This window comes from Nelumbo lutea, chromosome 1 (assembly GCF_056320005.1).
Source record: "Nelumbo lutea isolate HS-2025 chromosome 1, American lotus-T2T, whole genome shotgun sequence".
Lineage (NCBI taxonomy): Eukaryota > Viridiplantae > Streptophyta > Magnoliopsida > Proteales > Nelumbonaceae > Nelumbo > Nelumbo lutea.
The window spans coordinates 126,387,170-126,398,783 of NC_142684.1; positions in this window are offsets into that span (position 1 = coordinate 126,387,170).

An 11,614-nucleotide genomic window follows, 5' to 3' on the forward strand; every position below is an offset into this window, starting at 1 on the left:
CTTACCACATCAGCTCTGCCCACCAACTCACCGCCAGCTTACCTTATCCCTTATCCCTTATCTTATCTTATCCTTATCTTATTAAGTAAGAGTTATGAGTTTTAGTTGAGTAGGTAATTAGGAGTTTTAGTTTGAGTTGGATTACCCTAGCTTAGTCGAATCCAACAAGGAATTCCCTTCTGTAATCTCCTATTTAAGGAGCTATGAGTTGAAATAAAGTATTCAGTTTTTGCAATCAAGAAAGAGAGTGAGGAGAGTTCGAGTGGTCTCTTGGACAAATCACCAATTAGGAGAGCTCAGGTGATCTCTTGGACAAATCACCCACGCGATTGCCACAATAGGGTATGTACGCAAGGGCAAGGGCGAGGGAAGACAGGAGTCTCTCCCAGTGGACCGACCCGTGATGAGATCCTACGCGCGGACCCATAACATCGTCCCTCTTGGTTTTGTCTTCTTAGGTTCATTCCTCTTGAGTTGCTCCTTTTCACACAGAAAAACGATCATCAATAGATGCACATTAATTCATAAAAGGAGTAAAATAGGTTATTTTGAAAAAATGATCATGGGTTTAACGTTTTCTGTCTTAATCATTGATGGAAGGGAGGTATTTATCTATTTTTTTTAAATATAGAGGGGAGGTTTTTTCTAAAGTGATAGTATAAGAGAGGTTTTTATGATTGTCAGAAACTTCAAGGGAGATTTGTAAATTTTACAAAAAAAACTATTTCTACACACCTTTAAATGTACCATAGATTAATTTCAGAAACTTCTTATATATTTTGTAATCCCATTATACCGCTGCCCTCTCTCCTTCCTCTCCTTTTGAATCTCCCGGCCAAATGAACCAGGAGGTAGGAGGTGGAACTGGAGACCGGATCTGCTCCTCACACAGAACGCGCCTCACACACATCCTATCATGCATTCGGAACACCTCACACAGGAAGCTATTATTCACGGGAGATTTCCCAATGCACAATAGATGTGCCTGTGAGGCGCCCATGTGTGAGGAACAGATCCCATTCTGTGGAGAGACTGGATCTGCTCCTCACATAGGGCGCCTCACACGCACATCTTACATGCATTTGGAACACCTCCGGTACTTATAAGTTATTATTCAATGCACGAGAGATGTTTCCAATGCACGGTGAATGTAACTGTGAGGCGCCCATGTGTGAGTAGCAGATCGCGTTTCCATTACTTTTGCATTATTTTCTATTAATCTATACACTCAACTAACATTTACGTGCGTTGGTTAGCTTACTAACAGTTTGTTTATCTTTATTTATATCCTTTTTTTCTCTATGCCTTGTCTTTTTTACCGTAATTAAAGACAAATTAACATCATAGTTCACTGTTTTAGAAATCTGTTAGTTTCTTTCATTTAAATTCATATTCGGTGGATTAATTGGGATTGTTTGTTTTATACAGCCGAACCACTTACATCACATGTATTTTTTTTATTATTTTTTATGTGATGAGTTTCCTTGGATTGTCTTGCTACATTTTTAAGAGGTGTGGATTTAATTAATTCCAATGCTTAATGGGTAAAAACATAGTGGAAATTGGTTAATGGTTAAGTTGATGTCATTTTAATTGCGGAATTGATTCTCTTCTTGCATTGGTAGTAAATATTTTCTTCTCGGGTGGCTGATTAACCTTCTTCCGTTATTCTAGTTTAATTTGCTAAATAATTTCTATAGGATGATAGAAAATAATTTCTCTTTATGGCATTGAGCACTATAATTCCCGTTCATGTGCATATCATTCATTTTAGTTAGTTTAAGTTAATCTCTCTATCTTTTGATTTTGAATAATTCTCTTTTGTGATATAGTAATTTTCTCTCATCTTTGCTCATTCCCTAGGTTTTCTACCTATGGTCTTCTTATTTCCCCTTGCCTGTTAATGCCTTTTTTTCTATTCAAATCGATGCATGTTGGGAGCTCTTTAATGAAGCATGAGGATTGGAAATCAGTCCTCTAGAGATATGAGCAGGAAGTCTAGAAGGGAACAAAAAAGGATTGGGAAGAGATGTCTTAATTACTTTGCTTCCCACTAGGAATTTCGAAAGAAGTGTTACTTGTAAAAGGCTCACATGGATAAAAAAAAGAGAGAGAGAGAGAGAGGAAGGGAAGATCCCTACCTCACTTTGCTCTAAGTGAAAATTCTAAAAGAACTAAGAAGGCTAATTTCCAATGAATTGCCACTCATAATGATAAAGTTCTCATATGTTTTTTTTTTGAAATAGGTGGAATAATTTTTTGATTTCTTAAGTTATTGACGGGATTGGCATTATACACAAATTTTTGGGCATTTGACTATTTTGTCCTTCATTTTTTTTTTTCAATTTTTCAAAATATACCCTGTGGGTGCTAGACCCTCTGATCCAATTGTCTCCTCAAATATTGAAACAGGTCATCTCTCTTTCCTTATCTATTGTTTTCTCTCACCATGGAGGCTCTAATCAAGCTCTGCAACTTTTTGGCCGCAATCATTCCAACCCAACGGCAAAAACGGCGCGATACTCAGACGTTTTTGGCCATCGTTCCAACACTCTTTTTTATCAGAAACAAAAACAGTGGTCATTGAGTTTATTTGATTCGTTGTTTAAACACTCTTTTTGGCTGCAGTCATTCCAATCCAATGGTAAGAACGGTGGGACACTCAGACTTTAACCCAGTTTCTAGCTGCAGTCATCCCAACACTCTTGTTGGTCGTTGTTTATGCTGGTGGGATACTCAGACGCATCCCCTTCTCTCTGCTGCCGGTTGGACGCAACGAAGTTCAACAGGGACGCTGGATGGATGCAGGGATGGTTGGATGCAACAGAGTTCAACAAAGATGCCGGTTAGATGCAGGGGCGCCAGTTAAATAGAGCTTCTGAAAGAAATGGAACCCAAACCTCCCAACTTGGAATGATGAGGACAGTGTTCTTAGAATAAAATGGATTAAGTGCTTTGTGTTAAAGCACAAAAAAAAAGTTGGAAATTCAAGCTTAAAAAATAAGTCATTATTTTTAAGATAAGCACTTATTTCAGGCTTATTTCTTAAACACCAATAAGTGCTTAATGGTGTGGTCTCGACCTAAATAAATACTTATTTTTAAGCACTCTCAAAGATGGTCTTAGTGTTTTTGTGCACCGGAGGTACATCACTCCCATTTTTTTCAGTAAATGGGTGGCGGATCCATTTAATTTCACTCATGAAGTGAGCCCCAAACCAACGGGGGTGTTCACATAAATTTCTACAAAAATTACTTCATATGAGTTTAATTTTCTCTTCCATGAATTATGCCTGGTTTGTTTTTTAGGCTAAATTTGAAAAGATTGCAAATACAAATATGTATACTACAAAGCCTTGTACTTTGTATTTCTAAACTAGTATGTACACTATGCATATTTGTATGTGTACTTAGGGGTGTCAATAGCATTTGAATATTTGATTTTAAATTCAAGATTCGATATAATCAAATCGAATTCGAATATGTTCTCATTCAATATAAAGAGGACCCAAGGCTATAAGGAGAAGGATCTAAAAGATGATCTTTCCTATTAGGAAATGGGATATTTATCTTTATGTTGGTTATTAAGGGAGTACCACTGGGATTTCTACATGTGTTCAATGAGGTCCTTTAAGGACAAAGTTTCCTTTCTTCTAAGGATTCTCGCATGGTGCATGTAGATTACGTCCCCTTACGGGTTTCCTTGTGGACATGTGTCAAGGGTGAGGCATGTATCTAACTGGTGTGCCCAGGTGTTTTTCTCAATCGCCTCTGAGGATTCTCGCATGTCAGCAGTAGCTCGGTACCAGGTAACTCGGTGTATCACCTGACAACTGTACCTGCCAAATCTGGAGACTGCACCCACGTCTCTGGCCAGGCAGCGCCGTGCCTGCCAGGCTCTAACAAGTGTGCCCTGTCTGGCAAGAACATACCCTACAACGGTTACCTGCGCCCACCACCTCAGCCCTAGCAATTAATGGCTACAACAGAGAGTCAGTGGCGATTACGCTAGAATTGACATGGCATCAATATAAAAAGGCCCCAGTCCCCAAGGGACGAAGGTAATTGCATTCACGCTATATGCACTCTAGCTTTCTTCATCTTCTCTGCAATTTTCTCTCTCAAAGTTCTAACTTAAGCATCGGAGTGTTCCCTCCGGGCGAGTTCCCTGAAAATCCTTCATCCCCTTCTTCTCAGGTACCGTCCGTCGCCAACTTGGAGTGCGGCCCCCTACCAGCTAGGAGTGACCAGATTGCGCACCATCATTTTCCGCCATTTGTGGGAACCACTTCAAAAGGCCTTCCTACACCAAACACTGCAACTTTCAGTAAGACTTCAATGGCATCCTCCAGCAACGTCGGACGAAGTGCCGACCAAAATACCTTTGGGGAACGACTTCATCTCCCTACCATCTGCATTGGCCAGTTCACTCTCCCCCTCTCCACGGACGGAGTCTCTAACCTGAGCGCGCCTCAGGTCATGGCGCTGATAAGTGCTCCATTCCCCTCGTCGGTAGAGATGACCTTTGCAAAACCATCAGTTCTCCCGATGGCCGGACAGAACCAACTGGAAAATCTGGTACACTGCATGCGAGCTATGCAAGCTCAAATGCAACAGGTCCATCAGTTTCAGTTGTACCAGCAGCAAATGCACCACCACGTCTACCAACAACAGTACCAGCAGCAGTTTCCACCACTGCCTCAGCATCAACAGCAAGTCCCACCACGACACCCCGCTGTGTAGAAGGCTCATCCCCGCTGTCACAGCGAGCGTCTCCCCCACCGAGGAGAGACCTCCCGAACTCAGAACCCTCTCAGGAGTCAGGTCTCTTCCCACGGCAGGAGGGAAATACAAGTTACTCCACCCACCTCGCAGCCTACAGTCAGGTCGGCGGCCTCTCATCCAGTCAGACCCGCGTTGCCTCAGCCTTCACAGTTCAAGCACCCACTCGCTGAGAACCAGTTCGAGGTCCTGGCCACGGACTGTAGACAAGGCCCTTCAGTTCACAATCTTCAGCAGCAATCCGAGCCCCTTCTTGGGCCCATCAAGCTCGGCAACACAGAAGCAAGCAGTACTAATGTCGAGCCAACAAAGCAGCAGAGACACCGCCGAGCTCGCCGAACTGCCACCCACAACCTGCCCAAGCTAAAGGGTAAGGAAGAGGTGAGCTCAGACGAAGTAAAAGCCACTCCACTCCTCCCAGTTCCGTCCCCCCTGTCTCCAGAACTTCTAGCCATCCCTATGTCGAAGGACTTCAAACTTCCTCCCTTGGACAAGTACGATGGATCATTCGATCCAAATGACCATGTTGACGCCTTCCAGTCGCAAATGCATTTGGCTAGGGCCAGTGAGTCCTGCATGTGTGTGGCCTTCTCCACCACTTTCAAAGGGGTAGCCCGCACAGGTCAATAAAAAGCTAGGTGCAATTCGTGCAAGTCTTCACCTCTCATTTTGTCACCAACAAGCGGTGCCCGAGAACCCAGGAGAGCCTTCTCGGCATAGTCTAGAGGGAAGGAGAGTCCATCCGGAGTTACATCAAGCGGTTCAATGATGCTTGTTTGCAAATACCCGACTTAGACCCCGTAGTGTGGCTTATAGTAGCCAAGAGAGGCATCACGCACAAAGAGTTCAAGTGGCACGTGGTGGTCAGTCGACCCAAGACTGTAACCAAGTTCCTCAAGCTCGTAGACCAATTCATAGGGACAGAGGAGGAAATCAACCAAAAAAATGAAAGTGAGCCCAAGAAGAAGAAAAGGGAAGGTGAGTCCTCGATCCAAGGGAACAACAAGAAGAAAAAAGACCCAACTCAGGGGCAAGGCCAAGACAGCCTTTCTGAGCTCCTCCAGCAGAAAGGACTGACTACACACCCCCGAACGCGAAGCGGGCCAAGATCCTTATGGCGATCAAAGACGCCCCATATGTGAAGTGGCCACCCCGGCTGAAAGGGGACCCCAATGTAAGAAATAAGAATCTGTATTTTAGTTTTCATAAAGATCACGGTCATAGTACCGAGAATTGTAAGAACCTCCATGACAAGATAGAAGAGCTCATCTGTTGCGGATACTTAAGAAATTTTGTACAAAATAATAATAATAATAAAGTAGGTTGGTAGGGGGAGCAAGTTAGAGATGCTCCCGAATCCAACAATTGGCAAGCCGAGCAGCCACAGAGGCAGCCCCCCGAAAAGAGACCAGTTCGGGGCACCATACACGTGATCATCGAAGGTTCGATCGTTGCGGGCTGCACCTCGGCTGTGGCTCGGGCATCAGCTCGCAATGTCAGAAGGGAAGAGCAGAACCCCCCGAAGCGGCCAAGGATAGAAAACCCGATCTTCTTCACCAAGGACGACATGCGCGGGGTCCACTACCCCCACAATGACACGCTCATCGTAAAGATAAGGATTAATGACTTCAAAGTCAAGCGTGTCCTCGTCGACTCCGGAAGCTCGGCATACATTCTTTTCAAGGCAACATTCAACAAGCTTCAGCTCCAAGAGAGCGATCTCAAGCCCGCAAGTACTCCCTTGGTAGGCTTCAGCGGAGAGGAAGTCAGGCCCTTGTGGAGAATCACTGTGCCTACGGAGGTCAGCACATGGCCTAGCCTAGTGAAACTCAACCACAACTTTCTAGTGGTCGCAACTCCCTCCCCGTACAATGCCATAATAGGTCGGCCCATCACCCATACTCTACGTGCAGTGGTCTCCACCTATTATCTGGCGATGAAGTTCCCCATAGACTTCAGTGGGGTAGAGTGAGGTGATCAGCTTGAGTCTTGCAAGTGCTACGTCGCCACCCTCAAAGGGAAAGCCAGAGTGGCCGATGACCTCAAGCTGGAGCGACCTACGGAGCAATGCGAAGAGTGAACTGCACCTATAGAAGAGGTTGTTCCTGTGCCCACTTCGGCGGAGGACCCAGCTCGGACACTCCAGATCGGCGCTTCAGTCCAGGAGCCCCTGCGATCTCAACTGGTAAGTTTCTTACTTCAAAATTTAGATGTTTTTGCATGATTTGTGGCAGAAATGCCCGGCATAGACCCTAGCATCATAACTCACAGGCTAAATATTGATCCTGTAGTTAGGCCCGTTAGATAGAAGAAATGCAACTTAGCCCCGGAACGCTAGAGAGCAGTTGACGAGGAGGTCGGGAAGCTCCTTGTAGCCGACATCATTAGAGAGATCCATTACCCAAGATGGGTAGCCAACCCATTCCTGGTAAAGAAGGCCAACGGTAAATGGCACATGTGCATCGATTATACCGACCTGAACTGAGCTTGTCCGAAGGATTGCTTCCCACTCCCCAAGATTGACCACCTGGTGGATGCGAGCTTAGGTCATGAGTTGTTGAGTTTCTTGGACGCCTACTCGGGCTATAACTAGATAAGAATGGACCCAACCGACGAAGAAAAAATAGCTTTTATAACCGAGCTAGGCCTGTACTGTTACAAGGTCATGCCCTTCGGACTGAAAAATGGCGAGGTTACCTTCCAAAGACATGTAAATAAGTTGTTCGAGCCGTTGATCAGCAAGAAAGTAGAATGGCCGCATAGCCGTTCTGAGCCGCTTCATGTCCAAATTGGCAGATCACTGCCAGTCTTTCTTTAAGGCAATTAAAAGCAAAGGCTTTGAATGGACCAAAGAATGCCAGCTCACGTTTGACGAGCTCAAAAGGTACCTTGCCAGTATCCCAGTCTTAACCTGACCCGAGGAGGGTGATGTTTTGGAGTTGTACCTCTCTGCAAGTGACAAGGTGGTCAGCTCGGTACTGATAAGAGAAGTAGATCGGGTCCAACGATATATCTACTATGTTAGAAAAGTGTTGCAGGGTGTAGAGATGAGGTATCCAGAGATCGAAAAGTTGGCGTATGCACTAGTCATTGCAGCTCGGAAGCTCCGTCCATACTTCCAAGCTCATACTGTCGTTGTCCTCACCAACAAGCCTTTGAGGCAAATCTTGATCAAGCCCGAGGTCTCTGGTAGGTTGACGAAGTGGGACATCGAGCTCAGCGAATTTGACCTCCAGTACAAGCCATGAACTGCTATCAAGACCCAAGCCTTAACTGACTTTGTTGCAAAATGCACTTTCAGCACCGAAGTCCCTAGGCCGGTCAAGCCCGAGGACCCCAGGTCGGATGAACCCGAGGTTCCCAAACCATTTGAGCTTGAGCACCGTGAGGTAGCAACCAGTGCGGTTTCTCTCCTAGTTAGATCGAACTTGACCTGGGATGAGGAACCCTGCATCCTTCATGCGGATGGCTCGTCCAACCAATAGGGCAGCAAAGCTAGAATCGTTCTATATGGGCCAAGTGGGGTAAAATGAGTTACGCTTTGAGTTCACAGCATCCAACAATGAAAAGGAGTACAAGGCATTAATAGCTGGGCTGGCTCTAGCAAACGAAGTGAAAGTCAAGCACATCGTCATCTGCAGTGATTCTTAGCTCATGGTCAATCAAGTTACAGGTGAATATGAAGCTCGCGAGCCAACCATGATCGCCTACTTAGCCAACCCTGTCCCAGTTAGCCCGCACTAGTGATAATACCATGAGAACCGTGTATATAGAGAACTTGCCTCGACCTACCATTCTCGAGGGGGGGGCGCAGAGGAGGTCGCTCCTATCGTTCAAGCAGAGTCGAGCTGGATTGATCCGCTCACGAGCTTCCTGCTACACGAGACCCTCCCTACAGATCGCAATGCCGCTAGAAGGGTAGAGCGTCAAGCGGCTAAATACGTCATAATAGACGAATGGTTGTACCGAAGATCTTACATGCTCCCTTATCTGCGCTACTTGCAAACTTCATAGGCCAAGCTCGTGCTCCACGACACTCATGAGGTTCTGTGCAGCAGACACTTGGGGGGCAGGGCTCTCGCCCAGAAAATGCTACGACAGGGATACTACTGGCCAACGATGAAGGTAGAAGCAAATCGAGCTCATTAGAAGATGTGACAAGTGCCAGAAGCATGCCAACAATCACCACCAGCCTACCACCGACCTGAAGTATCTCACCAGCCCGTGGCCTTTCGCATAGTGGGGGATTGATATACTCAGACCATTTCCGCCAGCGATAGGGCAGAGGAGGTTCTTAGTGGTGGCAATTGATTATTTTACCAAGTGGGTAGAAGCTGAACCTCTCACAACGATCACAGCTTTGAATGTGCAGAACTTCTTCTGGAAGAATAGTGTGTCATTTTGGACTACCGCGAGCACTGATCTCTGATAATGGTAAGCAGTTTGAGGATATTAAATTCCAAAATTGGTGCAAAGATATAGGAATTCAACAAAATTTCACCTCAGTGGCACATCCTCAAGCAAACGGCCAAGCGGAGGTCACGAACAGAGCCATTCTCCACGGACTGAAGGCACGCCTTGATCGAGCTAAGGGGCTATGGGTAGACGAGCTACCTAGTGTACTATGGGCTTATCGGACCACAATGAAGACCGCAATAGGTGAGACCCCCGTCAACTTCATGTATGCACCAAAGCAGTCATCCCAACTGAGATCGAGGTTCCCACGCTGTGTCTAGAGTGTACGATGACAAAGCAAATGAAGATGAGCTATGCGCCAACCTCAACCTACTTGACAAGGTACGGGACCTCGAATACATTAGAACCACAGCCTACTAGCAGAGAGTAGTTTGGTACTATAACACTAGGCTCAAAAAGTGGAACCTCCACGTTAGAGACATGATTCTTCATAAAGTCTTGGTACCTGAGCCCAATGTTGGTAAACTCAGGCTGAATTGGGAAGGACCCTACCGAGTAAAGCGGGTGCTCGAGGAAGGAACGTACGAGCTCAAAACCCTAGAAGGGAAACAAATACCTTAGGCATGGAATATTGTCAACTTAAGACAATATTACCTATAATTACTGAGCTAAGTGGACAATTAAGTCAACCCCCAGCCTAAGGGCTAAAACACTGAGCTAAGAACCTCGACGCCCAGTTGCCTCTTCGGCATGGGCGAACTCTAGGAGAGCGGACTATAAGTCACTCCCCCAACCTAAGGGCTAAAGCGCCGAGCTAACAAAAGACCTCGGCACCACATAAGATCTAGTCGCCTCATTGGCATGGGATAAGTACGCGTAATGCCAAGGCACGGGCAGCTAGGGTGTGAACCCTATGATGCATAGCCCACCCCGGCATACAACAGGTTGAACCCGTTAGGGACAATTGATGTCAACTTAAGTAGCCCGGGTGCAGACAATTCGGGTATATACCCTACTATGTTGCTCACCCCGGTGTACATCCAGAAGTTACCCCTACTAAGTACTGGGAGACAGTTCGGGGTAACAACAGTTGAGAAATCCCCGCTTCGGGTACTTAGTTCGATAGCTTTATAGTTCGGGGAAACCCTTACACCCATTATTCCGATCAAAAAGAATAATTGCACAAGAAGGTCAAATGCACAACACTTAGAAAAAACATATTTCATTACTAGAGTTTCATTACAATGAGTTCGGTACAAAAAAAGAAAAGAAAAACTGAGCTCATGGGCTCAAAATACAAAGGCTGAAACTACTTGTCATCTCTGGCAGAAGTTTCCGCAGGAGTGCCAACTTGGTCGACAACCTCCTCGATGTTAGTGAATTCCTCCTCCTCCTCAGGGTCCGGGTCCTTGATGGCTAAGCGGGCTACCTCTCCTGTGACCAGCGAGATTCCTCCTCCTCCTCAGGGTCCGGGTCCTTGATGGCTAAGCGGGCTACCTCTCCTGTGACCAGCGAGGTAATGATAGCGCTTACATCTAGCTGTGGGAACTCGCGCTTTATCAGCCACCTACTGAGCTTGAAGCCCTTGCGATAGGCATCCACCATCACTAACTCCTCCGACTTGACATAGTCTTGGACAACCTTAGCCTTGGCTTCCTCCATAGCGCCAAGAAGGATGTGAATTCGCTCCTTGACATCTACTTCGAGGTTCTGTACTTGGTGCCTCAGAACTGCCTTATCTGTCTCAAGGCCCTCCACCTTGCGCAGCAACTCATCCTTCTCGCGCTAGCATTCCTCCTTCTCGCGCTGCCACCCCTCCTTCTCTGACATCAACGACGTAACTAGCTCTTTTTGAGCCAGCACTTTGCCCTCCAGACGATGGATTTGGCCGCGAGCTAGTTTCAAAGTGGAGTGGGCTGCGTGGGTTGAGTCTTCGGCAGCCAGAGCTCGCTTTAAATCCTTCTCAGATTGGTAGGACAGGGCATGCACGGCATTGTTCACCTGCCAAGAGTGCCAGTGATTGCCAATAAAGCAACAATTGTAGAAATTAAAGTCGAAGTGCAACAAGACTTACCACCATGCAATGGGTAGCCGCTCGAGCTCTAAGCTGAGCGAGTGTTAGCTCGGCCCAGCTAGAGACCTCCTCGACACACACAACCCCTTTGCTCTTCCAGAGGCTGTACTGTGGGTTCAGAATACTCCGGGCTGGTCCTCAGGCTGATCCCCCACTTCCCGAAGTAGTGGCAGCGGTCTCAGGAGCGGGCTCCGGAGTTGTCTCAGGAATGGGCACCGCAATCTCCTCGGGCTCCCGAGGTAAGGGGTTCTCCGATTCCTCCAAGTTAATCACTGGAGGAGCATTAGCAAGTCGCTCGGGCTCAGGAGTAGAAGCTCGTGGAGATTCAATATGAGCTCTCTTT